A 19196-nucleotide genomic window follows, 5' to 3' on the forward strand; every position below is an offset into this window, starting at 1 on the left:
TAGCTCAGAGTAGTTCTGAATCTTATAAAAAGAAAAAAATATCCCCAGGAACTGAATCGGCTCCAAAATAGCCCCATCTTGGGCTAAATATGGGATGTGACAAAGCCACCATGAAGCTAGGCCCCCCTGTCCTGACAGCTTTCCACCCCTTCCCTGCCCCTCTCACCCTGCTTTCCAGGGGCAATGCACCTCCCCACTTCTCCTGGGAGGGGTGGGCATCCTCTCAGTCCCATAATCTGTGCCAGGCCCACATATGAGGACTTGACAGGATTCAGCAGAGATGCAGGCCTCTGCTCTGCTCATCTCTTTGCATATAGTAATTTAACGAGGACAAAAACTGCATAGAGCTAGTAATGGCACAACCAAGCAGCAGCTTAAGCTTTGAGCCGCTAAACCATGCTGCCTCCTATTGTAATACGATTGTATTATAACACAAGTTCAAGAGACCACCCACTGCTTTCTTTATTGGATCTTCCAATGAAGTGGCCATGCTAGTAGCACAATTCCCCACGGAAATAGAAAATGACTATTCTAAAATGAATCCGAGGACACACCCAGCCACAAAGTGGGAGGTGTATTACACAAATGCAACCAGGGCCTCTGGATCTGGCATTTAGACCCACAGCAACAGCTTGTGTTTGCTCAGGGCTAAGAATGCAGGACTCAGACACCGAGAGCCTCTGAGCTGCTGCAAACTCATCAACCCCTATTAAAGGCCATTCTGACTACCCTTGGTGTTGGGTTTTCCTCGAAGAGCAGCTGAGAGCTAAGGTAGGGTAGGGAGCCAAGAGGAGGCAGGGAGAGCCAGAGGTGGCAGCCGGCAACAGGACACAGAAAGAAAAGGGACTTCAAAGGCAGATCTAAGAACTCACAGGGCTTTTTGGTGCAGAGTCTGGAGATAATGCACAGAAATGACACCTTGAAAGGGGAAGGAAAAGAAGGAAGAACACATCATCAGCCCCGGACTTCAGGTGGCTGAAGGAGAGAATGTATTTGGCATCTACCATATCTTTGCATCCTTCAATGACACATTTGTCCATGTCACTGATCTTTCTGGCAAAAAAAAAAAAAAAAAAAAATGTGCTGTGTGACTGGTGGGATGAAGGTAAAGGGTGGCCAGATGAATCCTCTCAACATGCTGCCACGCTGGCCACCCAGGATGTGGCCTAGAGGTGCAAGGAGCCAGACACCACTGGCCTACATCAAACTCCAGGCCACAGATGGAAATAGGACTGAGATCCCTGGACCTGGGGCCCGCTCAGGTATGAAGATCAGGTGGATTGAGGATGTCACTGCCATCCCCTCCAAAAGCACCTGCAGGAAGGGGGTTGCCATGGTCACCATCTGTGAACAGGACTCCTCAAAATGTTTTCTGTTAATAAATTGCCTTCAAGTAAACTGAAAAAAAAAAAAAAAAAGAGGGAGAGAATTCACACAAAATGATGCCCAGTCTTGGTCTGCATGGTGAAGGGCCCAGGACTGATGGGCGGGGGCTCATTTGCATACCACAACACCAGGGAGAGTCCTGTCACCTGCCCTCCTGAGTCCTGAAGAAAACCCTTCACTCCAATTCCCTGTACACTGCTTCTAAAGGCAGGAAATGTGTACAGTTCTAGAATTACAGTCACATAAAATGCTAGAAGAATAACGTGATTTATTTAAGTGCTTAGAGGTACCCCCTTGAAGTTTGTGTTACCTGGAAGTTGGCCTCGGGGAAACACCTCATTGACCTTCTCTCAAGGACAAATGAGATGCAGGGACAGGGAAGGGAGAAAGGTTATTTTAACATTTCATTCACAGTCCCTGGGATTCTTTGGAGAGCACCTTAGGAATGTTCTTAACCTGAGTCCTCTTACTAAGTATTATCACATAGTCTGCCAGGCTGGCATTATTAACCCTACTTTGCAGCTGAGGCAACTACAAGAGATGACCCTATCGGGCTAGTGAAGTGGAATTCGCCATGTACTGCATGCAGTCATGTACTGCAGTGACCAATCCGGGTCCAATTTCTTTGATGATATCATTGACGGGGTAGCAGGGGAGAGGCAAGTGCAGGAGAAGAAACGGGGTGAAACCCACTGCAGGGAAGCTTGGGCTGGGGCAGGATCGGGGAGCCAGGGTATGGGGCATGGTTGGGACTGAAACCCTTGTTAACACTGGCTTTAGCAAAAGAAATGGGCACCACAATCCCAGAGGACTTCCAGAAGCTTCCTCCCTCCCCCGCACCTGGGCACAGAGACTTACCTCCCCTGCACCCTGGCCCTGTCTCTCTATTTGGCAAGACTCCCATGTCATCTGCTCCTCTTTACTTCGGGTCCCTCTTGGCACTGGAAATACTAAGTGAACCCAGCAGTTGCACAGGATTCTAGGAATTTCTCCTTTCCAACTTCCTGAACTGGTTTTCTAATTCACCTCAGAGGTACCTTAACAAATCATGTTCCAAGGCCGGGCACAGTGGCTCACGCCTGTAATCCCAGCACTTTGGGAGGTCAAGGCAGGAGGACCTCCTGAGCCCAGGAGTTCAAGACCAGCCTGGGCAACATAGTGAGACCGTGTCTCTACAAAAAATAAAAGAATTATCCTGGTGTGGTGGTGTGTGCCACTGCACTCCAGCCTGGATGAAAGTGAGAGATCTCTTTCGAAAAACTCACGCTCCACACAATCAGGAGGTCTGCCATCCACAGACTCCAGACAGATGGTTCCATCAGCCAGCAGGAGCGGCATGGGCAACGTCAGTAGCATGCACATCAGGTTAGCTTCTCTGAGGTCACAAAGTTGCCTGGAAGTGGGGAATCCATGAGGGCCAGGCCCTCCACAGGAGGGGGACTTCCCTCTCCAGTCACCGGCCTCCCTGATGTGGTTCCCTCCTCTCAGCCCACATGCTCCTGCTGAGGTAACATGTCCCCCCACTCCATGTTAGAAAACCATAAAGCCCCCAAGAGACATTTCTACCAATCATCTAAATATTGAGTTTCACCTTATAAAATTTATAAAACGTAAAGAACACTTGGAACAGCCCAGTTTTAATGCCTCCAACTTTTGTTTTCCAAAGAACAATTGGTAGACTTGGCCCCGAGGGGAGCAGAGCCCGGCTCTCAGACAACGAGCCTCACCAGCAATTCTGTATCTTCGAGGCGGCAGAGGTTTTTGTGATCTTGTGTCATTTCTAAACATGACGGTGTAGATGGGATCCTCTTCATTTTGCAAATGAGAAAATGGAAAAACCCGAGGGACAAAGGGCCTCTCTCAAGGTGCCATGGTGAGAAGGAGGCAGAAGGAAGAGGACCTCGCCCCTGCCTTGATTCCACTGACTGCTGTTTATCACACCATGGGTGTCTTCAGGGAGCAGTCGTTCTCCCGCTGGAATGTTTACATGAGGAGCAAATGTGATGCCATCACATAATTCCAGTGAGGGCCGGTCATCCCCTGCAAGGCTGAAATGACCCTCTCTGTTTTAATGCTAAGGAAGCAGCAGCTTTTCTCCCACTCCCACACAGGATGTGTGCAGCATCTTCAAGTCTCTGCCTCGCGTTTCTAGATCTGTAGTGAGCTCTCCATGGTCAGGGAGTGGATCTTCCAGTTAGGTATTTTTCTGAAGCAACTGTCATTCTTTGCTTTTTGTAGCAAGACATGTTTTTAAAATCCTCTGAGAGAGAAAGAGGGTTGGCCAGAAAAGGAATGAAGAGTGGGAGAAAGGTGCATTGTGGACCTGTCTGAGCGTTGGAGTATGTCCCAATAACGAAGACACTGCAGAGAAGCATCCCCTGTCCCCCTCTGTGTTCTAAATGTATGAAACCTAACAAGGTAATTGCATGGGAATAACACACTGTGAATGTTATGTGGGATTTGAAATTGTCATCCCAAGAGTGACCAGGTGGAGAGAGGAAGGGTGAACTCTTTCAGTCTAAAAGCTATGTTTTAAAAGGCAGGGTTAGACTATGTTTGTTTCTGCAGTGTATTTTCTCTGCATAAAGGGATTTTTTTTTTCCTACTTTTTCTGCTGGTGGACGTTTCCCTTGGGGACGCCTGGCCAATGAAAGGTCACACAGAGACCAGTCACTCTCAGGAACACCAGCAGAGCCGGGCAGACACATGTCCTAATTTTCCCGGGAGCAGACTGATTGAACCATAGGAGGGTCTGTCTGATGTTTATCTTGGCAGAATTCTCAAATGAGTTAGCAAATAGTGGCTGGAGATAAACTGAAACTTTGAGCAACCTCTGGACTGACTCTGATTACCCTCCACACCCTACCTGCGCAGGGAGGAGAGACCACAAAGCCAGCAGCAAACAGTAAACTTTTCCAAGAATCAGAGAGGAAGGAGTTCCTGACACCCTGCAGCAAAAACAACCTCAAAATTCCCCTGAAGACAGACCCATGGGAGCTGGGGTCAAGGTGGCCTTGCGCTTCACCGAGGAGGTGTCATTACCAAACGTGCTGGACATTGGCTACCTACGGAAGAAAGATTAAGGACTGAAAGAAAATAGTGGAGAACATGCTTATGACCTGGGGGTAGGACAGGGAAGGCCTTGAGCAAGACACAAATCACAAAAGCAAATAGAGAAAGAGTGATGTCTACCTTCAACGAAATGTGAAACTTCTGACTCAAAATCAGAAACCTCTATAAGCTGAGATAAAAGACAAGCAACAGAGTTGGAGAAGATATTTCTAACATATTTGTATGTGTGCAAATGTATGTGTGTAATGTGCTTATACATATACATATAGATAAATGCGTGCGTATACACATGAATTCTGGATTGTTATCTAGGCTCTGTGAAGCACTCCTATCTGTTAATAAGAAAAAAGACCGAGATCAACAACCTCATAGACAAGTGGATAAAGAAGATGACCAGCTAGTCCACAGAAAAGAAAATGCAAATGGAAGTGGGAGGGCCCAGAGGAACTCTTGCTTTATCTAAATTGTGTTGATTACGAGAGCATATGCTTATATTAATTTTATAAGTAAAAAAACAGAAAAAGTACCTGAAGATTAAACCCAAGCAATGCGATGTGTCAGTTTTGCCAACACACAGGAAGGGGCTCTCAGCCTGTAAAATAGGAGCCCTTTTGTGTGAAGCTGACCAGATGCGGAGAAGTTTCAACAGTCCTAGAGAAGAGGACTGCAGGGGACAGAGAGCCAGGGAACAGGGCAGGGAGGATCTAGGAGGGCACCCGGCCAAGCGGTTCACTGCAGCTGGTGCAGGGCTCAGCTATACCCTGGGGCTGGGCACTTAGCACGGTGTGGTCAGATGAAGGCAAGCAAGCAGTGGCAGGGACTCTCCATTTGAGTCAAAGTGACAAGCAGTGCCCCCAGTCCCTGGGAAGGATGAAATCCAAATTTAATTCCCTTCTGAACAACATTCTACAATCTATGCTTCATTTAGGTATCTGTAAGCCTAAAAGAGCTGAAAAATCATTTTATTTCCCCTTCCAATGTACAATTTCTAAGACATTTGAATTATCGATGTTGAAGTTTCATTGAGAATGAGCTGAGTGTCCTGCTTTCAGCCTGAAAACAAAGCCTCAGCCACAGTCTTCGTCTCACCCTCTTTCTCTCTGTTTATTTTCTTTTAAAAAATTTCTCCCATTTCTTTGTTCTTTAACAAAGAGTTGTGTGCATCTTCTAAGCTCCAAGTGCTGCACTGGCTTCCAGGAGACAATGGCAACCCTGGCCCCGACCTCATGGCGTGACTGAAGGGAGGGTCTCGGCCAGGAATGTGAGGGACACCAGAAAGAGGACATTGGTGGGCAATGGGGGGTCTTCCTTGCTGGGGGGTTGGGGGGTGTGCTGTGCTTCCCTAGCAGTCCACGGCCGCTGGCAGGGGACACCCCGGGCAGACCAGTGGTCCAAATTTATACCAGTGAAAAGCAAATGCTGATGCCTTCCCAATCACGGTTCCTTCAAAGGCTTCAGGGTTTCTTGGGAAGGGAAAAGAACATTAGTTCAGCTTCTGCGACGTGCTGGGACTGTGCTAGGAAGTTTCACAGATGCTAGTTCATTTAGATTGGATATGCCTCCTGGACCAGTGTGCTGTCCGTTATGGAAAATCAAAACAGCCATTGCATTTCCATAGTGTTCACAAGGAGCCTCATTTCTGGGCTCAGGCAGGCTGAGGAGTTCCAGGGTTGAGAATCAGACTTGGTGACTGAGCAGGAACTGTTGTCCTTTTTCTCTTTTGAGATATGAAATTTGCTTCACATCTCAGAAGAGTGTGTGCCTCCATCCCATACTTGGGACAAGCGCTGTCATTCTTTTTTTAAAACATCTGTAGAACATATTAAATGCTCTGCTTTCTTCACGGGTTAAATCATGCTGGGGCGGGAGGCTTGTGGTGTAAGAATGGTGCACTGTGCATCCGCTAGGGCTCTCCTGTCATTCCAGTTGGTCTCCTTGCCACGCCCCAGCTCGCTGCCCCCAGGCTGTCTTGGACAGACACATTTGTGTTTTGTAATAGAGCACATCATGCACTATTATATGGGGATATTTTATAAAGGAGCCCACATGACACAAGGAAACTAGGAGAAAACAATCCTAGAAATCCCCAAAGCTTGGAAGCAGGGACATGCAAGCGAGGTACAGCGTATGCTATCAAGTGGCAATGTCCTTCCAGTAGGAAAGCCGCTGTTGTCATCAGTTTAGGCAGATGCTGGGATTAAGCGCATCTACCACTCAGAAAATAATACAAATAAGAACCACGGTCCACATCCAACATGGGTCTCCCAAATTCTCTAAAATGTGGAAGTGTGCAGATCTTAGCATCTCTGTCCTTTCTCTCGCTTCGAGGAAGTTGGGCTCCTGGGCACTGCCTCATCAATCATGCCCAGTACCTGTGTACAGGTGCCTCCCCTGCTCTCTGGAGCATCGGGACTGGAAGGATTGGGAACAGAACGGAGCTTTGAGTGATCCTCTTGTCCGCACTTGTGCCTTTCAACTCCCTGTGGTGGAGGGTGACAGTTTAGTCTCCCTGTCTTCTCCTGGGGTCCCACCGGCTCCTGAATCAAATCCTGCTCTTCCCCTGTGTATTCTGAGTGGCCTGCACACTCTGGGCTCTCTCTCTCCTTGACCCCTGGAACACCACCTCTTTGTTTCTTAGTAATCCGGAGCCTTCCTACCTGGTAGTAGCACTGACATCCTCTTCATCCACTGGAAGCTTCCAGATCCTGGCCCCCCCAACCCATTCTCTCCCCATAGGACTTCCGCAGAAACACAACGTGTACTGTGGGCCAAATGACTGGCCCAGAGGATGAGTGAGTGGGGGACCAACGTAGGCTAGGGGAGGGGTCAGAAGAGAAAAGTTCCAAGAGAGTGGGAACCCAAGGAAGGCTTCTCAGAGGAGCTGGGACACATTGGGGCCTGAAGGAAGTGGACATTTAGACGAGCATAAAGGCTGCAGGGATGTCCAACCTTTTGGTTTCACTGGGCCACATTGGAAGAAGAAGTGTCTTGAGCCACACATAAAATACACTAACACTAATGTTAGCTGATGAAGAACAACAAAAATAATAGCAAAAAGTCTCATAATGCTTTAAGAAAATTTATGAATTTATGTTGGCCCACATTCAAAGCTGTCCTGGGCCACATGCAGCCTGCGGGCTTGGGTTGGACAGGCTTGAGCTAAAGCAAGTGTGTTCTGAGCTGGAGAGAAGGCCAGCCCCATGGTTCATCGTTTGTGGTATCACCAACCAATGATACTAGGAACAGTTGGTGGGTGCAGGCCCTGGGCAGGGCAATAATAAGAAAAAGCTTAGAAAAGAAAAGGAGGAGGAGGAGGGGAGTTGCGGGTCATGGAGGGCCTTGAAAGCGAGACTGAGGGTTTGGACCTTACCTTTTCGGCATACTACCGAGCAGGAACCCCTGTCACTGTAATTTCTGATGATTCTGTCTTCCATCTTTGGGAACAACAACGACATAGTCAACTACTCCTCTACAAAAAGAGTCGTCAGATTCTTTAACCATGTGGGGCATCTTGTTTTGGCATCCACACTAGTTCTGTTACAGCCAAAGCTGGGGGTGTTGGGGAATGTCGCATGCTTCAGGGGTATCTGTGTAGTGTGCATTTTACCCAGCTAAGCTCACAACTTTAATGTGTGAAGGTGATCCTCCAGTTCAGGAGGACAGAGTTGGTGCCCCTGCCTGTACCATCCTAAGAGAGGTTTCTGCTTCCTGTGTCCTGCTCTGTGGGCTCCCCAGGTACCCCTGTAGTTTTTGCCTAATACTTTGGAACCAACAATAATAACTTATGAAATCTTTATTTCAAACACAGCTTGAATTTCATCCATTTTCATCTTACCCAAAGAGATAGATTCTCTAGTCCTCAATCTGGATGGTCAGAACGGAGAAATCCCCTTACCTGCAAACACAGGTCTTTTATTTTGTAACCACTGTCTGTCTGGTTTTCTGTTTTGGAGTCTCCCAGGGTGATGGTGCCGCCAGATAAAAGTTGTAATGAGAGAGGGAGGGTGGGAGGGAGGGTCCGGTGACTAGGCAGGGCGGAAGGTAAGCGGAGACCTTCTCCAATCAGAAGTCTAGAAGGCAGGGCACGCAGTAGGTCTGCAGAATGACTCAGAACCCGCGTATGAATGCTGTCTATTCATGGGTCCAGGCTTTTGTTAAAGTCTGGGCCTGCATTTTAAAGAGGGAGTCGGGGAACTGGCTGGACTGGTCTGACAACTAAGGAGTGGTGAACACTTCCCCCAGGCTAGTACTCAGGTGGATGAAGTCATCAATATTTTCTGGGCAGTCCTAATCTGTGATTAACTTTTATCTCTGCTGTGAAATAACAGCCTCCTTTTCAGCCTGCTAACAATAAGTTAACCTGGCTGCCCGGCTGGGGGATATTTTATGCTGGGCTCCAGCAGAGGCACAATTGAGAAGCCATGTGGGACTCCTGCCCTGGAGAGAGCCCAGAGTGGAGGGAGGGGTCTGTATGGTGGTGGGAGTCCTCTTAGCAATGGTCCTTGTGATTCCGGTATACGCTGATGTCCTGACTTCAAACTCAGCTTACCCAAAGCAAATGTCCACTTTCTTCCGTACTCCTTTCTTGTTTAAAGCCTCACCACTGACCAGGAAGTCTTGATAGAGCCATCTAGTAATTCTTAAGTCCTACCTCATCCAACCTTGTTTTGACTCCTGCAGTGAGCACAGCTGCCCTCACCCTCCCCTCTCTATGCCCTCACCTTTGCAGGAGACTCTTAATTTCTCAGTCCACATCAGCTCTCAGACCACCAAAGCAAGGGTTATTTTTCTAAAAGACATTTGTTCCCATTGCTCCTCTGACTAAAGTTCCTACTATGGGACATTTGCCCTTGGCACTCAAGGACCTTGCAATCAGGCTGAGAACCTCAGGTTCTCAAACTCAAGACCATGGGGAATGTAATAGGTGAATCAGGCAGGTGAAGTCCAGGACTCTTTTTGGTTTATATTTTGTTTACTCAGTTTTGATGGAGACAAGCATACCAGAAAATTCACATTCCTCTTAACTCTAGCAGTAGACAAACAACAGAGCAAGCAGGATGTGACCATTTATACATGGCCTCACTGTTGGGGAGGCAGTAGGGAGTGTTGGAGACCAGGGTCAGGACTACGGCTAGGGCAAGGCTAGGAAGGTGCCCAGGATGCATGTTTTAAGGAAGCACTCACTCTTGGGGCTTTGCAAGTACAAGGCTAGCACTGGGAGATGAGTGCCTCCTTAAAGTTGGCTTCTTGGGCCTTGTTTGCCTAACCTAGTCTGGCCTTGGTGAGGACAGTGGAGAAATGGAGCATGGACCTACCCAAAGGGATGGCTGCTGATCAGCTTCACCTAGCTGTTGCCAAAGGCAACAGTGTGGCCCCACTTTTGCCAAATCTTTTCAAACATTCTGTGGGTGCTTCCATCATAGCTATTATCACCTGCCAAGGGAGTTGTCCCCACAGGTAACCTTCTCACTAAGTGGGGGTGTCTGAGGCCAGGGAGAGCTCTACTCATTCCCCTGTGTGATCCCAGCAGTGAGCATAGAGCAGGTGCCCTGCAATGTTAAGCAAAAAAACAAAAAAAAGACTTTGGAAATAGAGTTATGGAGCCAGGATGGGTCTTGAGTTAGCCTCATTCTTTATTTCTTTATTCAAGGAATGGTTGTTCAGGGCCAGCGGCTCAGCCCTGGGAGCACTGACTGCTTCAAGACACAGACTCCTCTGGGATGCCAGGCAGAGTCCGCTGCTGATGGCAGACTCCACTCTTCATGGGGCTCCCTCCATTACTCATTGGGTCACAGAATAATAGAAAAAGGCAGGAAAGATGAAAAACAGAGAATTTAAAAACAAAACACGTCCAGGTGTGCTGGCTCACACCCGTAATCCCAGCATTTTGGGAGGCTGAGGCAGGCAGGTCATCTGAGGTCAGGAGTTCGAGACCAGTCTGGCCAACATGAAGAAACCCTATCTCTACTAAAAATACAAAAATTAGCTGGGCGTGGTGGTGGGCACTTGTAATCCCAGCTACTAGGGAGGCTGAGGCTGGACAATCACTTAAACCCGGGAGGTGGAGGTTGCGGTGAGCTGAGATTGCACCACTGCATTCCAGCCTGGGTGACAGAGCAAGACTCTGTCTCAAAAAAACCCAAAAAAACCCCCTAAAAACCCAAAACACATGGTAGCGAAATAATAACAAATTGAAGTATGTCTGTAATGACAGCAAATGGGAACTTACCTACTCCAAGACAGAAAATGATTAGATTAGATTTCTAAAAAGTCCAGGTAGGTCTTGCTTCCAAGATACCATCTAAGATGAAATCACACAGGCTGAAAATAAAGGAATAGAAAAATATACACTATTTAAATGCTAGCAATAGCAGACAGATTGTAATAGGAGAGAGACTATATAACAATCAAGGCACCAACCGACTCAGAAGCTGTCACAGGCCCAAATGTGTATGTGTCTAACATACACGCACCTCAAAATATAGTAAGCAAATTGACAGAACTACAAGTCTAAGATTAGAACCCATTTAACTTTATCAAAAGTTGATAAATCAAGCAATTTAAAAAGTACTAGGTTATAAAAGATTTGAAAAACAAAAGTAACAAGCATTATCTAATGGGTGTGTGTGTGTAAAACTTTGCGGCCAAACGTAAATGGTCATCATAGATCATTTAAAAACAGTTGGTGATATACAGATTATTTAAAAATTTGACCACATACTAGGTCACAAAGAACTCAACAAATATCTAGAATCATCAAATAACACAGATCATATTCTCTAAACACAACCCAATTAAATTAGTAGTCAATACTAAAATACAGTCTCAAACTCATATATGTGGGAACTAAAAAATTCACTCCCTAGTAACTAATAGGCTGAAGAAGAAATTACAACAGAAATTTATTTGAAATACACTGAATAATAAAGTATTATGAATCAAATATGTGAATAGCAACTAAATGGATATCTAGAAGGGCCGAGTTGGTGGCTCATGCCTATAATCCCAGCAGTTTGGGAGGCAGAGGCAGGCAGATCACTTGAGCCTAGGAGTTTGAGACCAGCCTGGGCAACATGCCAAAACCCTGTTTCTACAAAAAATTAGCCAGGTGTGGTGGTGAGTGCCTGTGGTCCCAGCTACTTGGGAGACTGAGTTGGGAGGATTGCTTGATCCCAGGAGGTGGAGGTTGCAGTGAGCCATTATCATGCCATTACACTCCAGCCTGGGCCGCAGAGTGAGACCTTGTTGAAAAAAGAAAGAATATCTAGAGGTAAATTTATAGCCTGACATGAATTTATTTCAAAATCATGAGAGGTTTAAGCGAGCTGAGTGCTCAAAATAGCAATTGTAAGGAACTTCCTTAATGTGATAAAGGTTATCTATCAAAAGTGTATAGTAAACATTATAATTAATGGTGAAACTTTGGAAGCATGCCCATCAATATCAGTAACAAGACAAGGATGTCCATTGTCAATATGTCTGTTCATCAGTATCCTGGAAGCCGTACTGAGGGCAATGAAACAAGCAAAAGAAATAGGAGAATAAGAATTTAGAATGAAGCAAGAATATTTTTATCTGCAGGAAATATGATAATCTATATAGAAAATTCAAGAGAATTTTCTAATAAACTATTCAAACGAAAATACAGTCCAACGAATATATATACACAAAATTAGGTACAATTTATATGTATTAATTATAACCAATTAGAAAATATAACAGGAGAATGAGTCTTATATTTCAACTAAAGCTATAAGATCTTTCTGCATACATTAAACAAAATATGTGCACGTTGCTTGGTTTTGATTTTTCTTGGTTCATTTGGCTGGTTTTAGAGGAAACTTGGAAATACAGCTGAGGGACATGAAAGAAAATATTAGTGAGTGGAGTGATTCACCACATTCTTAAATGGAAAAACTAGTGTTGATTTAAGAAAGATGTCAGGCTGGGCGCGGTGGCTCACGCCTGTAATCCCAGCACTTTGGGAGGCCGAGGCAGGCGGATCACAAGCTCAGGAGTCCAAGACCAGCCTGGCCAACATATTGAAACCCCGTCTCTATTAAAAATAAAAAAATTAGCTTGGCTTGGTGGCGGGCACCTGTAATCCCAGCTACTCGGGAGGCTGAGGCAGGAGAATCGCTTGAACCTGGGAGGCGGAGTTTGCAGTGAGCCAAGATTGCGCCATTGCACTCCAGCCTGGGTGACAGTGTGAGACTCCATCTCAAAAAAAAAAAAAAAAAAAAAAAGGAAGGAAAGATGTCAATATCATCTCCTAATTATTCTTTAAATTCACTACAATTCTATCCAAAATCTTGAAGGGGATTTTTTTGTGTGTGAAATTTGACAAGCTGATAATCATCAAGACTAATTATACATTTATAATACTTAACATAGTACAATATCAATATATAGATAGTGAATAGATCAATAGAAAATTAGAGAACTCAGAAACTGACCTATGCATCTGTGGAAATTTCATATATAACGGAAGAGTCATTACAGATTAGTAAAAAGAAGGGGTGGGCTCGTTCAAGAAATAACTTAGGAAAAATAGGTTATCCATACAAGAATAATAAAATTAGATCCTTATATCAACACACATGTAAAAACAAATCCTTGGTTGATTACATACCTAAGTGTAAAAAGCAACAACTTCAAATAATTTAGAAGAAGATGTAGAAGACTATCTTTACGAACTCAGAGTAAGAAATTATTTTCTTAAACTATATACAAAAAGACCCTTAATGCAAAAATTAACAGACTATTTGGTTTAGTAAGCAGGATTGTATTTTAAAATTTTTAAATTATTCATAAAAAATGTTAAATGTCAAGCCAGAAACCAGTATTTGCAATGCAGCCATATAATTGACAAAGGCCAGAATCCAGAATACATGAACACTGGCAAGTCAATGGAAAAAATGACCAAAAGACATGAACAAGTTATGGATGAAGGCAGCTCAAAGGGCAAATGAGCATTTGACTAGATGATTACCTCTTAGTAATCAGAGAAATAAGCAAACAAAAAAGTATGCCACCTGTGTATTGGGGTTCTCCAGTGAAATAAAACAAATAGGATTTACATGTATATAGAAAGAGATTTATTTTAAGAAATTAACTTCCATGATTATGAAAGTTAATATCTCTTCCATGATTATGGAAGCTGGTAAGTCCAAAATCTGCATGCTGGGCTGGCAGGCTGGAGACCCGGAGAGAAGACAATGCTACAGGTCAAGTCAAAAGGCCATCAGGCTGAAGACCCCAGGAAGAGCTGATGTTGCAGGTGAAGTCCCAAGAACAGTTTGCTGGAGAATTTCCTCTTGTTCAGGGAGCTCAGCCTTTTACTCTATTCAGGCCTTCAACTGACTGGACGAAGCCTGCCCAGGCTCTGGAAGGCAATCTGCTTTACTGAAAGCCCACCAATTTCAATGTAAATCCCCATCAGAAACACCCTCACAGAAACATTCCGGCCAAGTTGACACTCAAAATCAACTACAGAACCTCCAACACATCAGACTGGCCAAAACATTTGTCTGCCACTACCAAGTGTTGACACAAAAGGCAAACATAAGAAACTCATACTGGGCTGGTGTGTAGAGCATGGATCCCGACTGGAGAACCTCTCACACATGTGCACAAATATTCACTGCATCATTATCTGTAGTGAAAAATTGAAAAGGAACTGAAAAACAATCAGCAGAAAATAGACAAATTAATTCTGATAAGGTTCATATGACCGAGTATTATACAGCAGTTAAAGGAGTTAGAGCAACAGGTATCTGCATGGATAAATCTAAAAACAATCATGAGTTTCAGGAAGATAGATACAACAGGACAGATTTCCATAAAATGGAAAACTTACAAACCAATACTTTATATTACTTAGGGATGAATACTGTAGGAAAATCCAAAAAACAGGCTTGAGATTAATACACAGTAAATTTAAGGTTGTGGCATCTCTGAGGACTAGGGAAAGGGAATGAGATCAAGGAGGCCTTCATCTGTGTCTGTAATGTTTTATGTGTTTTTTTCTAAAGGCTTGAAACAAATATGGCAAAATATTAAGATCTGATAAAGCCATGTGGGCGTATGACATTTGTTATATTTCTCTCTATCCTTATTCATGTGTTTAAATAATTCTCCGAAAGCAGTTTACTGAGAGTTCAGCATGTCTCCTGAGACATTCTAGGAAGTTATGTGCAGGAGTGGAGAATATGATTCATTGGAAGAGTTAAGTGCCCTAAATGCCAGCCAGGCTGTGACTCCAGGACAGAAGTAGGGTGGGGGGGCCTTCTTGCTTGCTAGTGACAATCTACACCAACCAGCACCACAGGAGCCCCAGGATGACAAGGAAGGACAAAACACAGGGGGTGACAGATGCAATGAACCCCTATGTGGTACATTGAGTGGTGGAGACCGGGTGTAAAACACACGATCGGTGCAGGGAGACCAGCTATGGAGGCTTTGGGGACCATGATAATGACCATCCAGTGTGGCTGTACTTTTCTCTAGAAGAGGGTTGGCCTACATCCACTCCAGTGGATCCACATTCTCTCCCAAGGGACTGATAAGAGAGTGAAAGATTTAAGTTACCTGTGTGGGTGGCCCTCAAGACCCCTGCAATGAAAACCCAAAGGGGTATCACAGTGTTTTCTGGCAAGAATTGGCCATTGCTTAATTTTCTTGTCTGATTTTTCCTAGCAACCTTGTATTTGACCTCGCCTGGCATCCTGTGTGGTCATGAGCCACAGAGGTGGAAAAGGCAACATGGTAGAGGCAGGAGGAGGCAGGAGGTGGAAAAGAAGGGTTATCAGGTGATGAGTTCAGCCATCTCTTGCCCTGAGTTTAGTTGTGCTTTGTTTATAAAAAGTGCTTTTCTACAAAAAGTATTTCACGGTACAAAATATTATCAATATGGCTTAGATGGGTTTGAGAAGTAAGAAAAGGATCGTGGTGGTAGCAGGAAATAAGACAGAAATTTTCAATGGGGGCTCCAGGTCCGAAGGCACTGGCAGGTACTGCAGGGTGCCTCAAGCAGGCGTCACTTGATAGGGTCAAAAATCAGTAATGTCTATGCTCATCTCCAACCTCTGCAGATAGAGGAGGAAATGTTGTGAAGTATTTAGATGCATTTTCTTAGGTGCATTGTTTTTGTTGAATTAGGACATGAAGCCAGCCACAGCCAGCTGTCTCTCCCCTTCGGTGAGAAGGGGACGACGTGAAGCACCCAAGATGTGAACCAGGACTCAATTCACATTTGGGGAACCTGATAGCCTCCTCAGATGCCCCCACAGAAATCCAGATTGACCCCTGAGGCTGAGCTTTACCCTCTGCAGGGATGACTTCCATCCAGCCTCGGATGGGCAGGGGAAACCGCTGCTCGCCCGAAGTGTATTTAAGGGGTCCCAACAGCAACTTATCAACATTTTTTGTTGTAAAGCACACAGAGAGCAGTGAATTCTGTCCATTTTGTGAGCAGCACATCTGGATAAGGCGGGTGCCCCACTGCATTCACAGCAGCTCTGGGAATGAGGAAGGAAGAGACAACAAAAGGAACAGGAGCCTTCCAGTAAGTCCAGACATTAGACCCGAGACTTGTCCCTGTCATAGGCTAGTCATTATTGATTAAAAGGTGGACATCAGATAAACCCAAGAGGGACAGCCCCGCCAACGTCCAGAGCAATGAGGCCCTCACTCTGCCCTCACCTCTACCAGTGTAAATTCTGGGGAATTCCTGAAACACCGTGAATACAGAGGTGTGACTCAGCGGGAATCACAGGAATGTCAGAGGACAAAGCAGTTGGTATTAATAAATTGCTTTGAGTCTGGAAACAAAGAAGTGGCCTTCTTTGTTTCCAGGCTGAAGTACAGTGCTGTGATCGTAGCTCACTGTAACCTCGAACTCCTGGCCTAAAATGATCCTCCTGCCTCAGCCTCCCAAAGCACTGGGAATACAGGCATGAGACACCATGCCTGGCCTGGCCTTCAGTTTCTCTGCTCTAACTCTGCGTTGCCCTAGAAATCCTTTTCTGAATTTCTCAGGTATTAGACATTCACCCATGACATCTGCATCTTTCTCATCTTCACCAGAATCACCCTGTCTTAATTCCTTAACTCTTCCTGCTTCTTGCCAGGCTAAGAAGCTGTATTAGTTATCTATTGCTGTGTAACATGTCACCCTAAAACGTGGCAGCTTAAAACAAATGTGTGTTATCTCACACTTTCTGTGAGTCAGGAATATGGACACGGCTTAGCTGAATGCTTGTAACTCAAGGCTGCTCATGAGGCTGCAGTCAAGCTGTCACCTGAGGCTTTGGTCTTATCTGAAGGTTGACTGGCATGGGGGCATCTGTTTCCAAGCTCACTCATGTGGTTCTGTCCCTCCCCACCTAGGCATCTCCACAGGCTGCCTTGTGACATGTGGCTGGTTACCCTGGGGTCGTGTGACTCTAGAGAGAGTAAGACAGAGGACCCAAAATGGAAGCCACAGTGCTTTTTATAACCTATGAAGATGTGACATCTCATTACTTCTGCCCTATTCTAGTCATAGAAGCAAGTTACTTAGACTGGTCCACACCGACAGGGAAAGGATGACATGAGGGTGAGGATACAGGGAGAGTGGGGGTCATTGGGGCCCATCTTAGAGGCTGCCTACCACAGAATCCCTAATTATTTCTCTGAAAATAAAAGGAGGAGAAAGAGACACCATATTCTACATTTCTGCTCACCTCTGTGGTGGGGCTGATGTGCGTGGTTTTCATGGCTTAAAAAGCACACTCCATCTCACTGGGGGTTTCCCAAATGGTCATATGGAGAGAGGAATTGCTCCCCAGAACCGCTGAGGCACCTCATTTCGTTGATGCTTTTTCTTCCTCTCCACGGAGATGCTCTGGGTAGAAGCAATGAAGCCTTCAAGGTGGACCCTGGAGGGCTCTCCCAGAGGCTTCTGTCTGAACCAGTGGGCTTAAAAATGAGCAAGGGAGAACCTTCATGAAAATCACTGTCAAGAACTGTCTCAGTTTGCTCCAGCTGCTGTAACAGAATACCATAGACTGGGTGGCTTGTGAGCAATAGAGATTAATTTCTTGCAGTTCTGGAGTCTGGGAAATCCAAATTGAGGTGCTGGCAGATTCTGTGTCTGGTGAGGGCCCACTTCCTGGTTCATAGACAGCCTACTCCTCGCTGTGTCCTCACCTGAAGGAAGGGGCAAGGCAGCTCTTTAGTGTCTCTTTTATGATAGTACTAATCTTATTTGTGAGGGCTCCACTGTCATGACCCGAGCACCTCCCAAAGGTCCTACCTCCAGGTATCATCCCACTGGGGATCAGGCTTCAACACATGAACTTGAAGGGGAACATTTGGTCTATAGCAAACACCCACCATATACCAAGCCCCGTGCTTCTCTGGGCTTGGGGGTGCTGGGATACCAAGGTAAATTAAGCCTGGGCTCCATGGCAAGCTGGTGTGATGGTTGAGAGAAGGTCTAAGGGGTCAATAAGGGGTTCTTGCCTGGCGCGGTGGCTCATGCCTGTAATCCTAGCACTTTGGGAGGCTGAGGTGGGCCGATCACGAGGTCAGGAGTTCGAGACCAGCCTGGCCAGCATGGTGAAACCCCATCTCTACTAAAAATACAAAAAAGTAGCCGGGCATGGTGGCATGCACCTGTAATCCCAGCACTTTGGGAGGCCAAGGCGGGTGGATCACGAGGTCAGGAGTTCGAGACCAGCCTGGCCAACATAGTGAAACCCCGTCTCTACTAAAAATACAAAAAAGTAGCCAGGCATGGTGGCACGTGCCTGTAATCCCAGCTACTCGGGAGGCTGAGGCAGGAGAATTGCTTGAACTCGGGAGGTGGAGGTTGCAGTGAGCCGATCGCGCCACTGCACTCCAGCCTGGATGACAGAACGAGACTCCGTCTCAAAAACTAAAATAAAATAAGGGGTTCTCATCCTAGTGCTATTCTCAGCTGAGTGACTTTGGGAGAGTGACTTGACCTTCATGAGCCTCAGTGTTCAAAGGATCTTTATGATTATGTCTGTGAAGCCCTCCGAGTCACCTCTGAGTCTGAGCATCCATCTAGGTGCTCCATCAGCAGTAGGTATTCCCAGTGCTATCGCAGAGAAACTCTCTAAACCCACCTCTCAAACTGGGCCAGCCTGGAGACTGGAGCCAGTGGGTCTGGATGCTGACTTGAGCACACATGTACCCCAGCTCCTCAGGAGACTCTCATGCACCCCAGTGGCTGGGAACCACTGGTCTAGAGAGTGAGCTGCATCAAGGAATGGTGGCACGTGGGAATGTGAGCAGGTGCAGGTGGACACTGGGCCAAGGTGGGGCGTGTCTGGACTCAGGGCCTCGTTGGCCAACTCTCCTAGGACTTAAGAAGGGAGAGGAGCCCAGATAGAGGAGCCAGTTTTGTTTTTTATTTCCAACTTTTATTTTAGGTTCAAGGGGTAGGTGTGCAGGTTTGTTACATGAGTAAATTGCATATCATGGGGTTTTGGTATACAAATAATTTTGTCACCCAGGTAATCAGCGTAATACCCAATAGGTAGTTTTTCAGTCTTCACCCTCCTCCCATCCTCCCCCCACCAGGAGTCCCCAGTGTCCTCTGCTCCCATCTTTATGTCCATGTCTACTCAATGTTGAGCCCCCACTTATAAGTAAGAACATGCAGTATTTAGTTTTCTGTTCCTGCGTTAATTTGTTTAGGATAATGGCCTCCAGCTCTATCCATGTTG

The 19196-nt window shown here is 45.9% G+C and overlaps 1 pseudogene; it reads left to right on the forward strand.

The window, feature by feature from the left end:
* Nucleotides 1–911: 911 nt before the first annotated feature.
* LOC129143251 (small ribosomal subunit protein uS11-like) lies at nucleotides 912–1485 on the forward strand (annotated as a pseudogene).
* The last annotated feature ends 17711 nt before the right edge of the window (nucleotides 1486–19196 follow it).

The sequence above is a fragment of the Pan troglodytes genome, chromosome 12, assembly GCF_028858775.2.
Source record: "Pan troglodytes isolate AG18354 chromosome 12, NHGRI_mPanTro3-v2.0_pri, whole genome shotgun sequence".
Lineage (NCBI taxonomy): Eukaryota > Metazoa > Chordata > Mammalia > Primates > Hominidae > Pan > Pan troglodytes.